Source organism: Triticum urartu, chromosome 2A, assembly GCF_056163025.1.
Source record: "Triticum urartu cultivar PI428250 chromosome 2A, HENAU_Tu73, whole genome shotgun sequence".
Lineage (NCBI taxonomy): Eukaryota > Viridiplantae > Streptophyta > Magnoliopsida > Poales > Poaceae > Triticum > Triticum urartu.
In genome coordinates, this window is record NC_141874.1 from 287,498,627 (window position 1) to 287,517,104 (window position 18,478).

Below are 18,478 nucleotides of genomic sequence, written 5' to 3' on the forward strand. Positions count from 1 at the left end.
TTCAAGGAGAATCAAGACGAACCATCCAACCTGGACAGGATATTGGACCGACCCTGCCAGATTCATGGCTACCCCGATAAACCAGCTAATCATACCAACAGAAACTGCTGGGTATTTAAACAGGTCGGCAAGCTCAACGCCGAACACAGGGGGAGGAGGCCACCAAGCGACAGGGATGACGGAAATGTTTACCAACAAAACACCGGGGGTCAGAAGCAATCTCCACCGGAGGATCATCTACTCCTAGAACGGAAATAGCAACCCGGCTTCCGCCACCCACTCCACACACCTACAAAATTTGTACCGCACATACATCATTATGCACTCAAGATACCGTGGGCATTGACGGAAGCACAATACGGACAAGCCTGCAAGCACTCCATCCGGATCCGTACACTCACCCAAGGGGCTATTTCCATCAAGGATTCCCCCCACCAAGGACTGGCGACGCAGACGTGCGACAGGAGGTCCAAAATAACTTTTTGTAGACCGCACTCCCTATTTCTTGAGACTGTACTATGCCTGTTCCTCCGCCTCCAACCCCGAGCATATCATAAGTACTCATTGGCATATCGCTCAGTTACTAGTAAAAAATATCCGAACTAATCATCCATATGGTTTTCTCGAAAATATGGATCCTACGGTTATTTCACAGAAATACCTTGGCCTAACCTGCCAGGGGCTCAGTGTGGAAACAAATGAGTTGCCAGTAAAAGACTGAACAGCTCTATAGCATACTTCGGCATCGCACGTTTGGCCTTATATGCATCAGCTCCGAATCATTGTATTGGGTCAATAGTTGGGTTGCTCGGCTCCTATGCTTGCTACCCTACGTTCCTCTCTATCGGCTAGGGTAGTAAAGGGAGAACTACTGCTATTGTGCCCTGGTCTACACCGGACGATCACCTCAGTAGAGAAAGCTGAAAACTGACTGTCATGATGCGGCGTGAGCTGGTCAACCACTTGACGACTTATTGGAATCTTCAGCGATCCTCCGTGTCACACGGGGGATCTTTTTCAGATCAAATATGAAAGGCACCCTACGCCGCATACATACCAGGGGTTATGTCGTAGCCCCAACATAAAACTCCTATGGCTAAGTGAAATTGTTAACACCTTCTAGTCTGATTGCCTGGTTCGCCGCATTATCACCTCCTTCATGGACCAAGACGTTGGATAAAGAGTCATTATGTAACATCCCAGTTTTCCTAAATTAGGATGTTAACAGATCATACATATGCATATCATATTTTCCATGCATTATTTGCTCTTCTGCAATATTCATTTCATTATGCAACAAAAAGGCAATTTATTTGGAGTGGAGATATAATGACTTCTCCCCTGTTTAAAAATGTTCATAATGTGCAGAATATTGTTTCCAGTTCATCTGATATGTTCTGGTATTTTTCTTAATCTCCAAACTATTTATTTGATTGTGTTATTTTACTGTTTGTGTGGCCTTTTGCACCAAAATGAATTTCTAAAATTGCATTAGGTGAGGAACTAGTGTTCCTGTAGTTTATATTAGCAGTATAGATTTTACTGTGTGTCTACGTATTTCTATTTAGTTTTTATACTGTTGTTTTATTTTTAGTTTTTACTGCTGTAGTTTTTGTAAAAAAAAGAAGCAGCACGCAGCACAACGCATCGCCCAGTGCGCAACAGTCGTGGCCCAGCTCCGTTGCAGCCCAGTCCATCGCCCAGCCCACCTATCTACACGAAGCGGTACCCGCCGTGCAGCCCGTGCCCAACCCGCACCCGATCCGCCAGCTCGCCTCAGCCGCTGACCCGCGGGCCCCGCCCCACTCTTCTTCCCCGAGTCGACCGCACGCGAAGCCGCACACGTGCACCCGAGCGCGAGCCCGAGTCGAACTCGAGCACCGGGCCACCCTGCGCACGTCCGAGACGTCTAGGGAGAGCCCACGCCCTCGAGGAACCCAGAACCCCGTTCCTCGACCTCCTTCGCTGCCGCACGCCTCGGTTAGGCGCGATTGGCTCTCGTCGGGGAAGTCCGCCGCCGCCGCCCTTGCTTCTTGCACTCGTCGCCGTTAGTAGCCCCTGCCGCTCTAGCTTGTGCTTTTCGACCCCTCCTTCGCTTCCGCATCTTCTTGGCGGGCTTGTTTTGGCCACAGAGCATGGGAGCGAGGTAGCGGAGTCGCCGGAGTTCGTTTGATTTTGGGGCAGCCACCGTCCATCCTCATCACTACCACTCGAGGGAGCCTCGTCGTCGTTCGACCTCACCACCACCTCCGCCACTCGTCGCTGAACCCATCCGCCACTTCACCATCGCCGGAGACGCGCCGCCGCCGTTCTCCTCTGTTTTGGGTGAGCACACACGCCCGGCCAATCAAGAGCCGCCATGTGGCAAGTCGCTACAGGAGCTTCTATAGGAGTTCGCTACAGCGCGCATGCATTTTCTATTTTTTTTCAGTTTTCTAACTAAAATTCAACTAGCTATATCTTTTATTCTATAAGTCCAATTTAGGTAATTCTTTTTCCTATGCACTCACAAAAATCAGCCCTTTATGAAGTACCAAAATTTCTCATGTTTGCACTATTTAAATTTGAATTCGTTCAAATTCAAATTAAATCTTCCGGAGGTCATAACTTTCAAACCGTTTATCAGAATCGAGTGATTCTTTTTGCGTTGTGACCATAGTGCATTTTAGGTGTTGTTATGCTGCTGTTGTTGAGTTTCAAAAATGGTTTTCTTGCTATTGGTTTTGTTTTGGTTCTATTCGTGTTCTGGTGATTGATTTGTTGAATTGTGTGAAACGTGTAGATTATCCGGAGTGCGACGCGAGCTATTGTCAAGAGTGTGACTTTCTGAACCAGAACCAAGGCAAGTTACACCTTGATCATCCTTTACCTATTGTTTTCTATGCATGTAGTTATATAACACCTTGAATATATGCATGTATAGGATTATTATATTATTTTGCTATATTGTTGAGCTATCTCCCGTCATTGCAGATCGTGGTAGTTGTAGTTTTGCTATGCTTTGTAGACAGGGTTGGTTCGTGTATTCTTTGAGCTTATGTGAGGATTATATATATAATAATTTGAGTAGTAACTCAGGATTTAATTCACCTCTGGGCGGAAGTGGTATTGCTAGGGTGGTTTCAAGAACATCATGGTTTATACCCTCTAAATGTAAGTGGATGGCCGCCAAGGCTCAAAAAGATCAGACAGACTTAGTGACTAGTAGCTTCCATGTGCGACCACTGGCTAAATGGGCTCTGGCTTAGTTGATCAGTTGTAGAACCCTTACCCGGATGTGCCAGCAGATGTAGATATAATAGTTGGGATGGGCCTCCTGTTGGGACTAGGGGACTGCTTCTGAAAGACTTCGTCTCAATCTTCGGGTTGGGTCCAGTGGGTAAAGCGTACTAAACTCTGCAGAGTATTAAAAAACTAATCATGATTAGCCGTGCCCCCGGTTATGGGTAAATTTGAGCGACTATGCCATTACAGTTATTGGATGATCTTGACAGATGTGACACTTTATAATATTTGTGGGCTACTTAATAAAAGGGTAGGTTGGAGTTGATTTTTGCCAACTCAAATTTGACTATTAGGTATATATTAGGATAAAATCAGCTTTCTGAAAAAATAAACCCTCAAGCCTTCCTTTTGATATACTATGCATATACATGTAGGTCTGCTTTATTATTACTCCTGTGTCACTTGCCAATACATTCTAAGTATTGACCTATATGGCTGCAACGTCTCATGTTGCAGGATATTCTGACGAAGAGTAAGGTACCGTTAGGGTCGTGAGTCTGCACTCGTCATCGCCAGTGGGCTATGAAGGGACTCATCGTTATTTTCTGCTACTTTCCGCTGTTTGATTGAATAAAGCTAGCCAAGTGCTATGCAGATTGTTTTATTTTATATATTCTGGATCATACGATGTAATAAATGATGCACTTGCTATTCTGGTATTCATCTATACTGTGTGTGCTAGCGAGCTTGATCCAGGGACTAGCACGGTAAGCACAAAGACTCAAATCCTTCGAGGTTTGGTCATTACAGATGGTATCATAGCAGTGTGTTGACTGTAGGACGTGACCCTAGAAAATGGATTAGAAAATCCATAGGAGTGAACATTATTTTATCAGCTAGTTATACTTCTCGCTGTTTATTAGTTAACCCCCTCAAGTATCTTGAAAAGTTAAGTAGGAACTAGTGCTGAGACCACCATTCATGTTTTTTTATTGCAACGTCATCGTGTTAGCGTATCTGATTATGCCCACTTTCATGGTATGAAGATACTAGATTGTTTGCTTGATTGGTAGTTGTTTTTTAAATTGCTTAGTGTCGAAATTATTCGACTATATATATAATATTATTATATTGTTTGTTGTTTTCTATTTGTTTGTTGGTGTTATTCGTTGTTGTGTTTTGTTGGCTTGATCATATTATGCATATGGGTAGAATATATTTATATATAAATAGCCTTGGCCCTATTATATCTATAACTCATCTATGCTTGCCCACCAGATGCCACCGAGGCGTGATACTAGACGCAATACTGTAGGAGGAGACAACAATGGCAATGGAGTACCACCATACATCCAACAGGTTATTGAGGGACAGGCCCAGTTGATCCAGTTGCTTACTCAGAACCAGAACAACAACAATAACAACAACAACCTGCCGCCACCGCCACCTGTGGATATGCTTACAAGGTTCTTGAGGTTGAATCCTCAGAGGTTCTCCAGTTCCCCTGAACCTATTGTGGCTGATGACTGGCTCCCTGCAGTCAATAGGAACCTGGAGACAGTTGGATGCACTGATGCAGAGAGGGTGAGGTTTGCCTCACATTTGTTGGAGGGTCCTGCAGCAGCTTGGTGGGACAACTACTTGGTCACTTATCCCATTGCTACTATCACAAGGCCTCAGTTTCAGGATGCTTTTTGTGCTACACATGTGTCTGCTGGTGCTATGAGTCTGAAAAAAGGAGTTTCACAGTTTGCGCCAGGGAGGTCGCACAGTTAATGCGTATGGGGAGGAATTTAATAATCTTGCTTGTTATGCTCCTAATGATGTTAACACTGATGCAGCTAGGCACGAGAAATTCTTGGAGGGCCTTAATGATGAGTTGAGCCTTCAGTTGACAGTGGCCACTTTTAGGAAATGCCAGGATTTGATTGATAAGGCTATTGTGCTGGAGGGAAAGCAATAGGCCATAGAGAATCGCAAGAGGAAGTACAACAACAATAATAAGTATAATTCAGGACCACAACAGAAGCCACGCACTTCATATCATGGTAATGGAGGTAATGGGCATAATCATCATGGAGGTAATGGACATAATCATCATGGAGGGAATGGCCACCATCATCACAATGGGCACCAGAGTAACAATGGCAATGTTAGAGGTAATGGTAATGGTAATGGAGGGAATAACAACCAGAGCCACCAGAGTATGCCTGTGCATAGGGATATTAGCCAGGTTCAATGCTATAAGTGTAGGCAGATGGGCCACTACTCCAATGCTTGTCCAGGGAACAAGAACAGTAATGGGGATTCAGGAGTCAGCAAGCCAAACCCCTTCCAAAAGGGTCATGTCAACCATGTTAATGTTGAGGAGGTCTATAATGAATGTGATGCAGTGCTTGGTAAGTTCTTGATTAACTCAGTACCCGCGCTTGTTCTTTTTGATACTGGTGCATCGCATTCATTTATTTCGAGGGTATTTGTTGATAGACATGGATTGCCAACCAAAATACTTAGTATGCCTATTAGAGTGAGTTCCCCAGGAGCTGAGATGATAGCAGGTGTTGGTTGCCATCAGTTGACTTTGTCTATTGGAAAGCATGATTTTCCTACGGATTTTCTTATATTGAAGTCACAATGTCTGGATATTATTTTGGGTATGGATTGGCTGCAGTTATATAAATGTCATATTGATTGTGCCAGTCGATCTAGTACTCTCAGTGCACCAGGAGGGAAGAGGATCAAATATGTGTGTAAGTATAAGCGTAATCAGGTGCAGGTGAACTCTCTTAAGGGGGGTAGCCTGGAAGAGGTGCTAGTTGTGAGAGATTATCTAGATGTGTTTCTAGAGGAGTTGTCAAGTATGCCACCAGATAGAGATATTGAGTTTCTTATTGATTTAATACCAGGCACCGGACCTATTGCAAAGAGACCGTATAGAATGCCTCCTCAAGAGTTGGAAGAATTGAAGAAGTAGATAAGAGAATTGCAAGCACAAGGATTTATTCACCCAAGTTCATCACCTTGGGGAGCTCCACTTTTGTTTGTGGAGAAGAAGGATGGGACCTTGAGGATGTGTGTTGATTATCATTCTCTGAATGAGGTAACCATTAAGAATAAGTATCCTTTGCCTATGATAAATTATCTATTTGACCAGTTGGAGGGGGCTACTATGTTTTCTAAGATTGATCTTCGTTCTGGTTATCATCAATTAAAGATTCGTGAGCAAGATATTCCAAAGACTGCTTTTACTACGAGGTATGGGTTGTATGAATATACTGTTATGTCATTTGGATTGACTAATGCCCCTGCATACTTCATGAATATGATGAACAAGGTGTTTATGGAGTTCTTGGATAAAATTTGTGGTTGTTTTCATTGATGATATATTGGTGTTCTCCAAGAATAAGCAAGAGCATGAGGTGCATTTGCGTTTGGTATTGGAGAAATTGAGGGAACATCAGTTGTATGCCAAGTTCAGCAAATGTGAGTTTTGGCTGGATGAGGTAGCATTCCTTGGACATGTTGTGTCAAGTAATGGAGTTGCAGTTGATCCAACTAAGGTTGTTGCAGTTACAGAGTGGGAGACACCCACGTCAGTTGGAGAGATTCGTAGCTTTTTGGGCCTTGTAGGTTATTACAGGAGGTTTATTGAGAACTTTTCCAAGATTGCAAAGCCTATGACTAAATTATTGAAGAAGGAGAAGAAGTTTGTTTGGACTGATGAATGTGAAGCTAGCTTTCAGGAATTGAAGCAATGTTTGGTTACGGCACCAGTCTTAACTCTGCCAGATATACATAAGGACTTCCAGGTACATTGTGATGCTTCTCGTCAAGGACATGGGAGTGTTTTGATGCAGGAAGTTAAAGTTGTTAATAGTTGGGTTGCCCGGGTCCTATGCTTGCTACCATACGTTCCGCTCTATCGGCTAGAGTAGTAAAGGGAGAACTACTGCAATTGTGTCCTGGTCTAAACCGGACGAGCACCTCAGTAGAGAAAGTCGAAAACTGACTGTCATGATGCGGCGTGAGCTGGTCAACCACTTGATGACTTATTGGAATCTTTAGCGATTCTCCTTGTCACACGAGGGATCTTTTTCAGATCAAATATGTAAGGCACCCTACGCTGCATACATACCAGGGGCTATGTCGTAGCCCCAACATAAAACTCCTATGGCTAACTGAAAGTGTTAACGCCTTCTAGTCTGATTGCCTGGTTCGCCGCATTATCACCTCCTTCATGGACCAAGACGTTGTATAAAGAGTGATTAAATGCTTTTTCGAACACCCCCGTACTTCCTACAAGGGGGCTGAAGCCGATGACTGGAAAACTTTCAGATTATATCAAAACGGCCGCACAGGAGGAATTCATGCTTTCAAGCAAAACATAAATAGATTAACGATAAAATTGTCTTTTACAATTTTCATACACCTCATTCAAACATTATGTCTTTCGAGCACTGACCCTCTATAAAGCGGGCGGCCTCTAGGATGTCTTCAAAATAATGCTCCGATTCTGGGCAGTCCTTGCCATTTGGTGGACCCTTCGTCGCAACATCGATGGCCTTCTTCTTCCCCCATAACGTCTTGACTCAGGCAAAAGCCATCCGTGCACCCTCAATGTATGTTGACCGCTTCACAGCGTCCATATGCGGCATCGCGTCAACAAGCCTTTGCACCAAACTAAAATAGCTATTCGGAACAGGCTCGGTTGGCCACAACCGTATGACGACGTCCTTCATGGCAGCGCCGGATATCCTATGAAGTTCGGCCCATTGGGACATCTGTTCATTGAGCAATAAAGGGCGATTTGATGCGCCAAACTGCGACCAAAAAAGATTCTCCGTTGCATATCCATCCCGCGCTTGCTAATACCGTGCCGCATCGGCAGAACTCTTCGGCAAGTCCAAGAACTCGTCCGGATAACTCCATACTTGGTTAAGCTGGGCATAGTTCGGGTCATCGAACTTAGTTTGCAGTAGAAAGGGCTTTCCAGCCGCAATCTCCCTCGCCTGTCGAACCTCCTCACGGGCTACTCTGCACTCCGACCATGCTTCTCTCGCCTCTTGTAAGGCCTTCTCTAGATCAGCCGTTAAGGGTTCACTCTCCTTCTCCAAAAATTCCCAGCGGCTGGTAGCATTCTCCAGTTCAAGCGTCATCGTGGATATCTTCTCCTCATCTTGGCACCGTGCAGCTTGTTCGGCTTTTAATTTAGCCGATGCCTTTTCGGCAGCAGCATTGCTACGCTGGGACTGATCCTTGGCCTGGGCCAGCTCTTCTCGAAGAACTTCAATGGCGGCAACACCATCTGCAGCCAAATCTCAGCATTATGCTTATACCACAAAAATGTATGAGGATTGCCCCGAATACAAACCTTGTGACTCGTCCAGACGCATATTGATTAAAGAAAGATCATCCCCTGCAACATCAAGCTTCCGCTTCAAATCGGCAACCTCCATAGTCTGGGAAGTGGCCAAGGTGGAAGCAGCCTGTGTTCAAAGTTCATCAAGTTAGTCCTCAAAGGATCCTTTTTCGATCCTCTATTTGCTTCCCAGTGGAAGCCAACCCGAGTATCAGGGGCTACTACCTATAAACAGGTGCATCTTTGCAAATGAAACATAGCCGAAAACATTATGTCACAAACCTCAAAGACCTTCAGTAGGCTCATGAAGGGTTCATTTAATCCGCTCTTCGCGGACGAATTCTTCTCAATCACTGTACACATTAGGGTACGCTGCTCCCCAAGACAGATGCTTTCCGCAACATGTCCCGCAGTATATCCGGAGTCTTTAGGTTTCCCGGAGCTGCTCCAGGAGCACAATCATCCTTTAAATGAACTTGTTCACCCATCTCCAAAATCACTGTCGGCTGCAAACCAGTCAGTCCGGGACCTTTGTTATCATCAGCACCGGAATCCCGGATGGTCGGTGCTCCACCTTCGGGTACTACCTCTTTTGTCCTTGTGTAACTTGTTGTTCAAAAGGGACCCACCATGATGACACTCCAGAGTCATCCACCTTGTTGGGCGAGGCGGTTGGAGGAGGCGTCTCGCTCTGCATCATCTATGGGAGGAGACTCCCCGAAGAAGAGGATCGCCCAGAAAAACTCTATGCTGACCTGTAAAAATGCATGAATGCATTACGTATATCTTCGGTAATAGCAACAGAGCAGGACGCTATCAAAGTACTCTAGATTCTCTTACGGTTTGGCCGAGGGCTTGTCCCCTTATTGGAGCTGTTTAACAGCGTCACTTTCCAAACGTAGGGCGCTTGACGGTGGCATCTTGCCCTTCTTGGAAGACTGCCCCTCCCAATCTTCGGAGGCGGCCCTTTTTCTCCTGCTTGGAGAAGGGATACTAGGTCCTTTTTCGCCTCCGTCTTCGGGAGAAGAAAGGTCAATTTCTCCAGACTCAGTGTCCGACTTACCTCCGGAACCAAGGCCATCATGGGCCTTCTCGCCTTCCCCTGCCGGTACCTAGTATGGCGCTGAGGCCAACATCCTTGTTAACACAGGAGTAGTTGAGTCTTCGGAAAGGGGAGCCGGGCACCTAATCAGTTCCACCTTCTTTATCCATCCCTGAAAAAGGATGATACTGTTGGTATCTTGCCACTGGGTATCTGGCTATAAGATATTCGGTAAACGGGTACTTAGCGGGGTATCCGGATGGTTACAGTCTAGGCCGACATCTTCGTTGGTGTCTGGCCATTGCCTTCGTTTACCGAAGAATAATCTCCACATTCCTTCGTGCGTTGTGCCGAAGAAGTGCTGAAGAGACCGCGACCCTTCTGGATTGAACTCCCATTGGCGGAGAGGCCGTCGTTGGCATGGCAGGGACCGACGAACTAGCATTACTTGAACGACGTTGGCTATGTCGATGTCCCTCTCAATGAGGCTTCGGATGCGACTTTGTAGAGTTCGCACATCATTAGTTGATCCCCAATCCGGCCCCTTGTTAATCCATGATGCAAGCTGAATTGGGGGGATGGATCAGAATGCGGACGCAGTTACCCACTTGGAGATGCGGGGCTCGATGATATAGAACCACCCCTGCTGCCACAGATCGGAAGATTTGGCGAACGATCCTTTCAGCCAAACGACACTAGCAAGCTTGCTCACTGTAGCGCCACCGCACTCGTCCTACTCCCCCTCTACCACTTGCGGCTTCACATCGAAGGTCCTGAGCCACAAGCCGAAGTGCGGAGGAGTTCAGAGGAGGGCTTCACACGTGACGATAAACGCCGAGATAAGAAGAATAGAGTCCGGGGAAAAATCGTGAATGTCTAGCCCGTAATAGAAAATGAGCCCTCAGACAAAGGGGTTAAGTGCAAACCCTAACCCATGGAGAAAGTGGGACACGAACACAACCCTCTCGCTGGATCTGGGGGTGGGAATAACCTGCCCCTCGGCAGGAGCCAATGATGGATTTCGGCGGTCAGGTACCTCGCCACTCGAAGCTTTGCAATGTCCTCCTCCACAACAGAAGAAGCTACCCACCGGCCTTAACGGCTGGATCCGGACATGATTGGGGCTGATGGCGACCGAAACCCGGGTTTTGGAACTCGGGGTTCCAAGGGTCGAGGGAGAGGCAAGCGTAGAAGAAAAGGACGGGTCTGTACCCCTATATAAAGGTTGCAAATATCAAAGGTCTCCTCTTGGGCCTCAAAAACTTGCTTGTTTCCAAGGAGTTGTACCCCAATGATGGTTGGGTTACCCATGTCCGGGTTGACAGGAATCCCTTAAAAAAGGGAGGCACGATCTCCGCTTGGATAAGACGGGCCAATAAGGCCACGTCTTGGGATGTGGGGCGACGGGCCGGCTGAAACGGTTCGCAAGTAGTGGCCGGGCAGGCATGGTGTCATATTACCAAAAAGTGGTCGATGGGTTGAACCCATAAAAAATTATGTCCTCTGCGGTTGTGCATACAAGTCCGGATACAATCATCAAATCTGAAGATCAACTAGGAGTTTGAAAGGGGGAACCTGCCTTGCAATGTCGAAGACAATCTGCGCGCCAGACTCCTCGTCATTGAAGTGAGGTTCAGGGGCTACTGAGGGAGTCCTGGACAAAGGGGTCCTCAGGCGTCCAGCCTGTTATCCATGGGCCGAACTGATGGGCTGTGAAGACATGAAGGCCGAAGACTGTACCTATGTCCGGATTGGACTCTCCTTGGCGTGGAAGGCAAGCTTGGAGACCGGCTATGAAGATTCCTTCTTATATAACCGACTCTATGTAACCCTAGATCCCCCCCCCCCCCGTTGTCTATATAAACCGGAGGGGTTAGTCCGGAAAGGATAGATACTCATTACCATAGTCATACAGGCTAGGCTTCTAGGGTTTAGCCATTACGATCTCGTGGTAGATCAACTCTTGTAACACCCATATTCATCAAGATCAATCAAGCATGACGTAGGGCATTAACTCCATAGAGAGGGCCTGAACCTGGGTAAACATCGTGTCCCCCGTCTCCTGTTACCATCGATCCTAGACGCACAGTTCGGGACCCCCTACCCGAGATCCGCCGGTTTTGACACCGACACCCACCACCACCACTTTTTAGTAGTCTATAGGATCATATTTTTGTTTGTTTCTATTGTTGCTAACCATGGCAGGACCACAACTCGACGCAATTTACTGGGAGAACATGACGATGTAGGAGCTTCATGTTAAATTTTAGCCGTGATGGCCAGCTTTGGAAAGGCATTGGAGAGGATTGATGACGTTGAGAACACAATTGGCACCAAGTTGGACTACAAGTTCGATGCAGTACTCGCACATCTACCACAACCACCACCTGCATCTGCTACACCATTGCAACGACATCAACAACCACCTCCATGCCACGATCCAGCAGGGTAAGCGCAACGTGTTCCTCTTGAGCCAGGACAAACTTCTGTTGCCGCTGCTACAAATGATGATGTTTCTGTCGCTCATGCTTCAACTTCGGATGTGGAGGACTATTCCGAGGATGAGGTTGATCAAAATCAGAACTACATGCAACCACCAGCACCACCACCACCAAGTCGACCTCATGCATATAATTGCAACGGTAGGGCTGCACCACCACCTCAGGTATGAGATTATGACCATATTCCTAAACTAAAATTGAATATTCCATCGTTTGTGGGTAGATACATTCCTGATGTATATCTTACTTGGGAGTTTGAAACTGAACAACGTTTCACATGCTTACAATATCCTGAGGATAGACGTGTTGATGCAAGTAAGGCTTATTCACCAATGTTGGGATGGTTTAATGATGGACATTGTCAATCTTTTGATATGAATAAGAGCTTCACTTATATGTGAAAATTGAGTTGCAATATTTTTATGCCTTCTACTTCTTATGATAATATTTTGGCTTTATATTTTATGAATTATGAAAGTTACTCATGTATACATGTGTCATATGTGAAAACACCAATGGAAGTAAAAATGGATGACACATACATATACAACATGCACAAGTTGTCTCTTTGTTAGCCATATTTCAAATTAAGCAATGCCGAGGATGGATTTTTTTTCATGAAGGGGAGGATGATGAGGACATGCCTACCTTGGATAAGACCAAAAATGTTGCATACATGTATATTTCTGAGCTGATTTCTAATGCAAACTTTGCAATAATTTATTTATGTCATCCAGGACAATAATACTTCACAAACTTTTGTGCCATGTCTAATTGCATGTGTATGGGACATTTGTACAATCCACATATGAAGATATGGGAAAAAGAGAAGTTTAGGGGATGTTCAAAAAGTCCCCTCATGTAACTTTTCGGCCAAGGGAAGATAGAGTCCAAGTCTCTCACGTTCTGGATTCAGATTCGGACTGCACAGACATACCTATCTCAAAACGCCCAGAACTCTTTCATACGGACACCAAATTGGGTGATTCTTTTTTTTGTTGGAAAGTAGATTTCGTGCTCTTTCCAACCTAATTGGATTCACACTAAAATTCATCCGTAGGGTTGAGTTATTGACGAAACAATCTGATGTTGTAGCAGAATCCGAGTCAAACTAGAAGTCCAAAGGTGTTGCATGACGTCCACTTGGGCCATGAGCCTTGTACGACCTAGGACTAGTTTTAGGCTGCCTTGGGATATCCTCCTACACTACTAGGGAAAACCTTATACACAGAATCTTAGCAGCAGCGCGGTTTAAAAACAAACGCTACTACTAATTAGAAGTAGCGAGCTTGAGAAAACTGCGCTACTAATAACCTGATAGTAGTAGTGTGGGTTTTTACCCCTCGCTACTACTAAGTTATTTCCACTGTGCCTCCCGGGACCGGCCGTAGTAGTAGCGCGGGTTGTAAAACCTACGCTACTACTACGTGGATAGCCATAGCGCAGGTCAGACACCCGCGCTACTACTAGTCTCCCACGCCACCCACCCCCGCCGGATACAATCCCACCCGCAACCGTCCCACACCACTCAACCCATGTCTTTCTAAAAAATCCACCAACGCCCGATCCAGATCCCCTCCGCCTCCATCCCCCGCTGCGTGCGCCACGCCGGTGGCCGCATGGCCGCCGCTCCCCGTCTCGCGCCGCTGCCCTCCCCCCAGTCCAGCGAGCTCACCGACGAATCTCGTGTCCATCATATCGCCGTCACCGGCCGCATCCCGTCCCAGCCCACCTGCCCGCCGATGGCCTTCTCCTCGTTCCCATGGCCGTTCCGCCGCCGAGCCGGCGGCAGCAGCAGGGGCGGAACCGGCCCAAGCAAACCCTCCGCCGCGGAGGGGAAGGAGGAGGACGCGGAGGAGCTCGGCATCACGCCGCAGCTCCTCGACTTCCTCCGGACACTCTCCCCCGACGCCTTCAAGTCCTTCCCCACCAGCTCCACCAAGGCACCCCCTCCTTCCTCCCTTCTCGATTCCGCTCCCCTGCTAGTTCCCTATCGATTACTCACAGTGCTATGCTTTGTCGCAGGAGAATCCGCGGAGTCGGCGGCCGAGGTCTAGGACTGGCAGCAGTGGCATGCCATCCTCGTGCTCGCCAGAGCCAAGGTAGGTCTCCCGCGGATCTCGTCCTCCGCTTCGCCCAAGACAAAGATGGCTCTCAGGTCTCAAACTGTAATTTGTGATCCCTGCAGGAACTCGCTAAGGTCCGCTATGATCTGTGCCCACGGCACATGAAGGACAAGCAGTTCTGGACATACATCTTGCCGTAAGCTCTTGCCTCGTTAGCTTTCGCCCATGTGTGAGTGCATTGTTCCAGTCCAAGTGCTCAATTAGCTTCATGCTGGTCTTGATTTTGTGAATCTTCAGTTAGGAATTCTAGTCCATGGTGCTCCTTAATACCCAGCAAACTATATTTGTACCTAAACATGATCGTCCCAGTTGCGTGTGTACCGTTGTGCTGTTTTGTATATATAATAAACATCCAGCAAAAGGGATTGGCATTTGAAGATGAGAAATTATGTCAAATGTGAGTACCTGTTTTTGTAAAAGCTTAGCAAAAAGGGGACATCATCATGTAAAGTGTGGTCTCTGTTTGCTGAACAACTATCCACGAGGTGTAATATAAGTAAGGCGCTGGTCCTAATATAAGTAATAACAAACCATGGCTAGTAATAATTCCTCTATTGTTCGATCCTTTATATATGCAAAAGAATACACACATGTCTGTTCCAGATATGGCCAAATTTGTAAACACCAGATAATCCATCAAGTGGGCTTTTGATGCCATCCTGCAGCACGCGTTGTTGGGTTTGACTCTAGCCAATTTCATTTTCAGGTAGGTTGGTGGGTGGGATATGGTAATGACACCGATGACTCAATCCGGAGGATTGTGCGGATAAACCCTAGTGTCGGGAGATACGTCGCCAAGAGCTACAGCCCAAGGTCCGGTTTCTCCGTTCTCTTAAGTTCGGTTGATGCAAAATTGAACATGCAATTTTTTAGCCTAATTTATCACAAGTGAGGAGCAGTGAATTCTATAGTGCATTAGCTACATTTGATCGACAACTGCATAAGCTTCTATTTCTACTTCTGAATTTTGAATGATTCTATGAGCAAATGAGTGCTACAAAAGTACAATTTTGTTGGTTTAGGCAAACACCTCATAGTACTCAAAAGTACAGTTTTGTAGAAACCATAGTATTCTGATTGAGGTAGTAAGATTTAGTTTATGTAAGTTTAGTAGATGAACTAGTAGGATCCTTCTGATGAACTGCTACTAGTAGGACGGCTTGCGATTATATTAGTCTAGTCTATGCAGCAGGTGCACGCTCTGAGCTCGCTCGCAAGGTGTTTGCAACAATGCCTCTAGGAATGTTGAAATGTCAATTTGTTCAATCAATGTAGAATTCTGTGTTCCACGGGATACAAAGGAGCCTATGGACCTTAAACTTTGCTCATTAAATTGAAAAGAAAACATTGTACTATTCGTACACAAACAAAACATCTATGGGTGGGGATGTTGGCATTGCGCGATTAAATTGAAAAAGAAAATGCTCTGATCAGATTAGCATATACGGTGTGCTTCATGCATCCAAGAGACCAAGACGTCTTCTCTTCTCTATGAAGAGAAGCTGATTTGCACTGACGGCTAATGATGATTCTTTGTGTTCCATAGTTTAAAAGGCAACCATTTTGCACTAGTATGGTGTGATCAACGTGGCCATATAATTAGATTTGGAAAAATACTAACTTGTTATTTCCTTTGCATTTTTTACTATAAAAAGTCATGGCTCACCTATTAACTGGCGGCCGTAGAAGGACTAATCACCTAACTGAAACACTAATAATCAGAAGATAGATTGAACTTCGTTTAATGGATATACAACATATTGAATTATTTTCTATTTGGTCTAATTGATATAAGCATGTCTAATAGAGTTCACAATCTTTACTTTGAAGATCTGTAGCTAGACATTAGAACTGTTGACATGCAAATAATTAACTAACTGCATGTTGTACTTGAATTACAGGTTTTTTTGGTTTCATCACTCCTTTGTTATATGGAAGAAGACTTCATGGTTAGAATTATTTATTATAACACATTCATATAAGATTTTCTTGCCACTGTAAGTAGGGAGTTAATTTTTTTGGTCTGTTTTGTTCTGCGGGGATTTTGGTCTATTTTTCTAATAGTATATATGATCATTCAGTCACACTTCCAGTATTTTAGAACTAAAGCTCCCCCTAATTAAAATGCAGAAACGTGTTTTCTTTCATTATGTTTCAGTCACTGTCTTAGAAACACTAGAAAATATCTCTTGACAAACTTCTTCATGGAACTAATATTTTTACGCTAATGACAAATTGGATTTATAATCTTTAACCTCGAATCTTTATAGGATTTTGGTTACTACCATATCTGCTCTTGCAGGTCTACTAGAGTATCCACTTCTGAGGTTGATTTTCAAAATGTGTATATCTAATATTTCTTACTGCAGCTTTAAGCTTCACTATCATCTAACTTTGTCTAGTTAATTACTTACTCGGCAACATGGAAAGTTTCCACATTTGTTCTAGCTGTCTCTATGGGTTAGCGACTTAGCATACATGTTGTAATAAGGTTTCACATTTGCTTCTCTGACAAGGTCTGTTTTTATTCATAGGTAGACGATAGCGACAGAGTGCTGCCGGATAATGAGATGTTGAAGCGGCAGACTGAATCCATGACACCGAAGTGCAATTGCGGCAGATTATCTCTATCTTTTCTTTTCATTTTTCTTATTATTGAGTGAGAACAGAATGAGGAACTGTGTGATAGTACATACAACAACTGTAGTAAAAAGAAACTTATGTTTGCAATTGTTAATGAGATAGATACTTGCATGTTCTTTGAAGTGGTCATTTGTGAGTTGCAATGCATAATGAGGTTTTTTGGCTGGTTTATTTCCTTCGGTTTCCGGTTAACCATGAAATAGGAGCCCAGTAGTGCTCACCATTGTTGTGTTTACTGGGAACTGTATGCATAAAATGGAATTGGTGGATTTTATTTTTTTAATTATAAATTAGTTAGTAGTGGCGTGGGAAAAGACTGCGCGCTACTAGTATTTAGGATACTAGTAGCGTTGGTAGTATGGACACGCTGCTACTATTTTGTTAGTAGTGGCGCGGGTACTAAATAGCAGTAGCGTGGGTGGCACACGCTACTACTAACTTTGTTAGTAGTAGCGCGGGTTCAACCCACGCTATTACTAACTATTAGCTGTAGCGCCTTATTGGTAGCGCGGGTACCCGCCCTGCTGATAGGCCTAAAACCCGCGCTGCTACTAGGCTTTTCCCTTGTAGTGCGACCTCCTTGGCCGCCACCCCTTTCTCCTATATAAGTAGAACATCCAGTAGCTTTTTGCTTGGGATTTGTTTAGTTAAAAGTTAGCCATTGCAACTTTGTGTACTTCGTTTGTGTCCAATGGCCATACCAAGACCACTTTCGGATCCCCACCTTTATCAATACTTCATCTATATTGGCAATATTCAGATTGCATTAACATATTCTTGATTGTTCTTCGATTGCATGCAGGAATAGACCTTCAAGGTCAGGCTTATCGTGCTTCCAGCATCGGTAGTAACCTTAGGAAATTGGTTTAGCGATTGCTAAGGCGCAACGTCGTGCATGTTTGTAGTCGGATCGTCAAAGTCGGCTCCACCAAATAGATAGTTATCATCTCATCGAAAGATCGAGACACCCCGCCCCTATCAAGTGGTATCAGAGCTAGGTGGCTCAGTGAGAATTATCTGTTTTCCCTTGATTAGATTTATTTTCTTACCTATTGTCCAAGAAAAAGGCACACAAAAAGTTAGATCTATTTATCTTTTATCCAAGCCAGACTATGTCTTTGCAATTTTCTTTTCATTGTTTGCACTATTGAATTATCGGTTGCATTGTCATATTGAGTTGCTGGTCTTAGTGTCTAGTTCATTTAGAATTTCTAGTTCTGTTCACATTAGTCACGCCGCTGCTGCATCGTTATTCCTTTCACTGTCCACCAACCCATCAATCAATTTCCACCTCATGCTACCCACCATTCATTGTCATAATCATTGTTGAGGTCGTTCACATTTGTGTTTGATCCAATCTGCATCTTATGTAGTTTGCTTTGGAAAGAGGGAGAGAGAAAAAAGACAGAAAAAATTAAAAAAAAGTCAGAGAAAAAAAAGGAGAGAAAGGAAAAGAAAAAAGTGTGAGTAAAAAATGAGAATAAAAAAATTCTGATCTATTTAGAGTCAATCTCGTAGTTGAATTCGGATTGGAATATGTTTTCTGCACTGTTCAGTAAAACATGCATATCTTCCTCATACG

At 44.8% G+C, this 18,478-nt stretch overlaps 1 pseudogene; it reads left to right on the top strand.

Annotated features, from left to right (window-relative positions):
* Window positions 1–13,869: 13,869 nt before the first annotated feature.
* LOC125536066 (uncharacterized) lies at window positions 13,870–14,494 on the top strand (annotated as a pseudogene).
* Window positions 14,495–18,478: the final 3,984 nt, after the last annotated feature.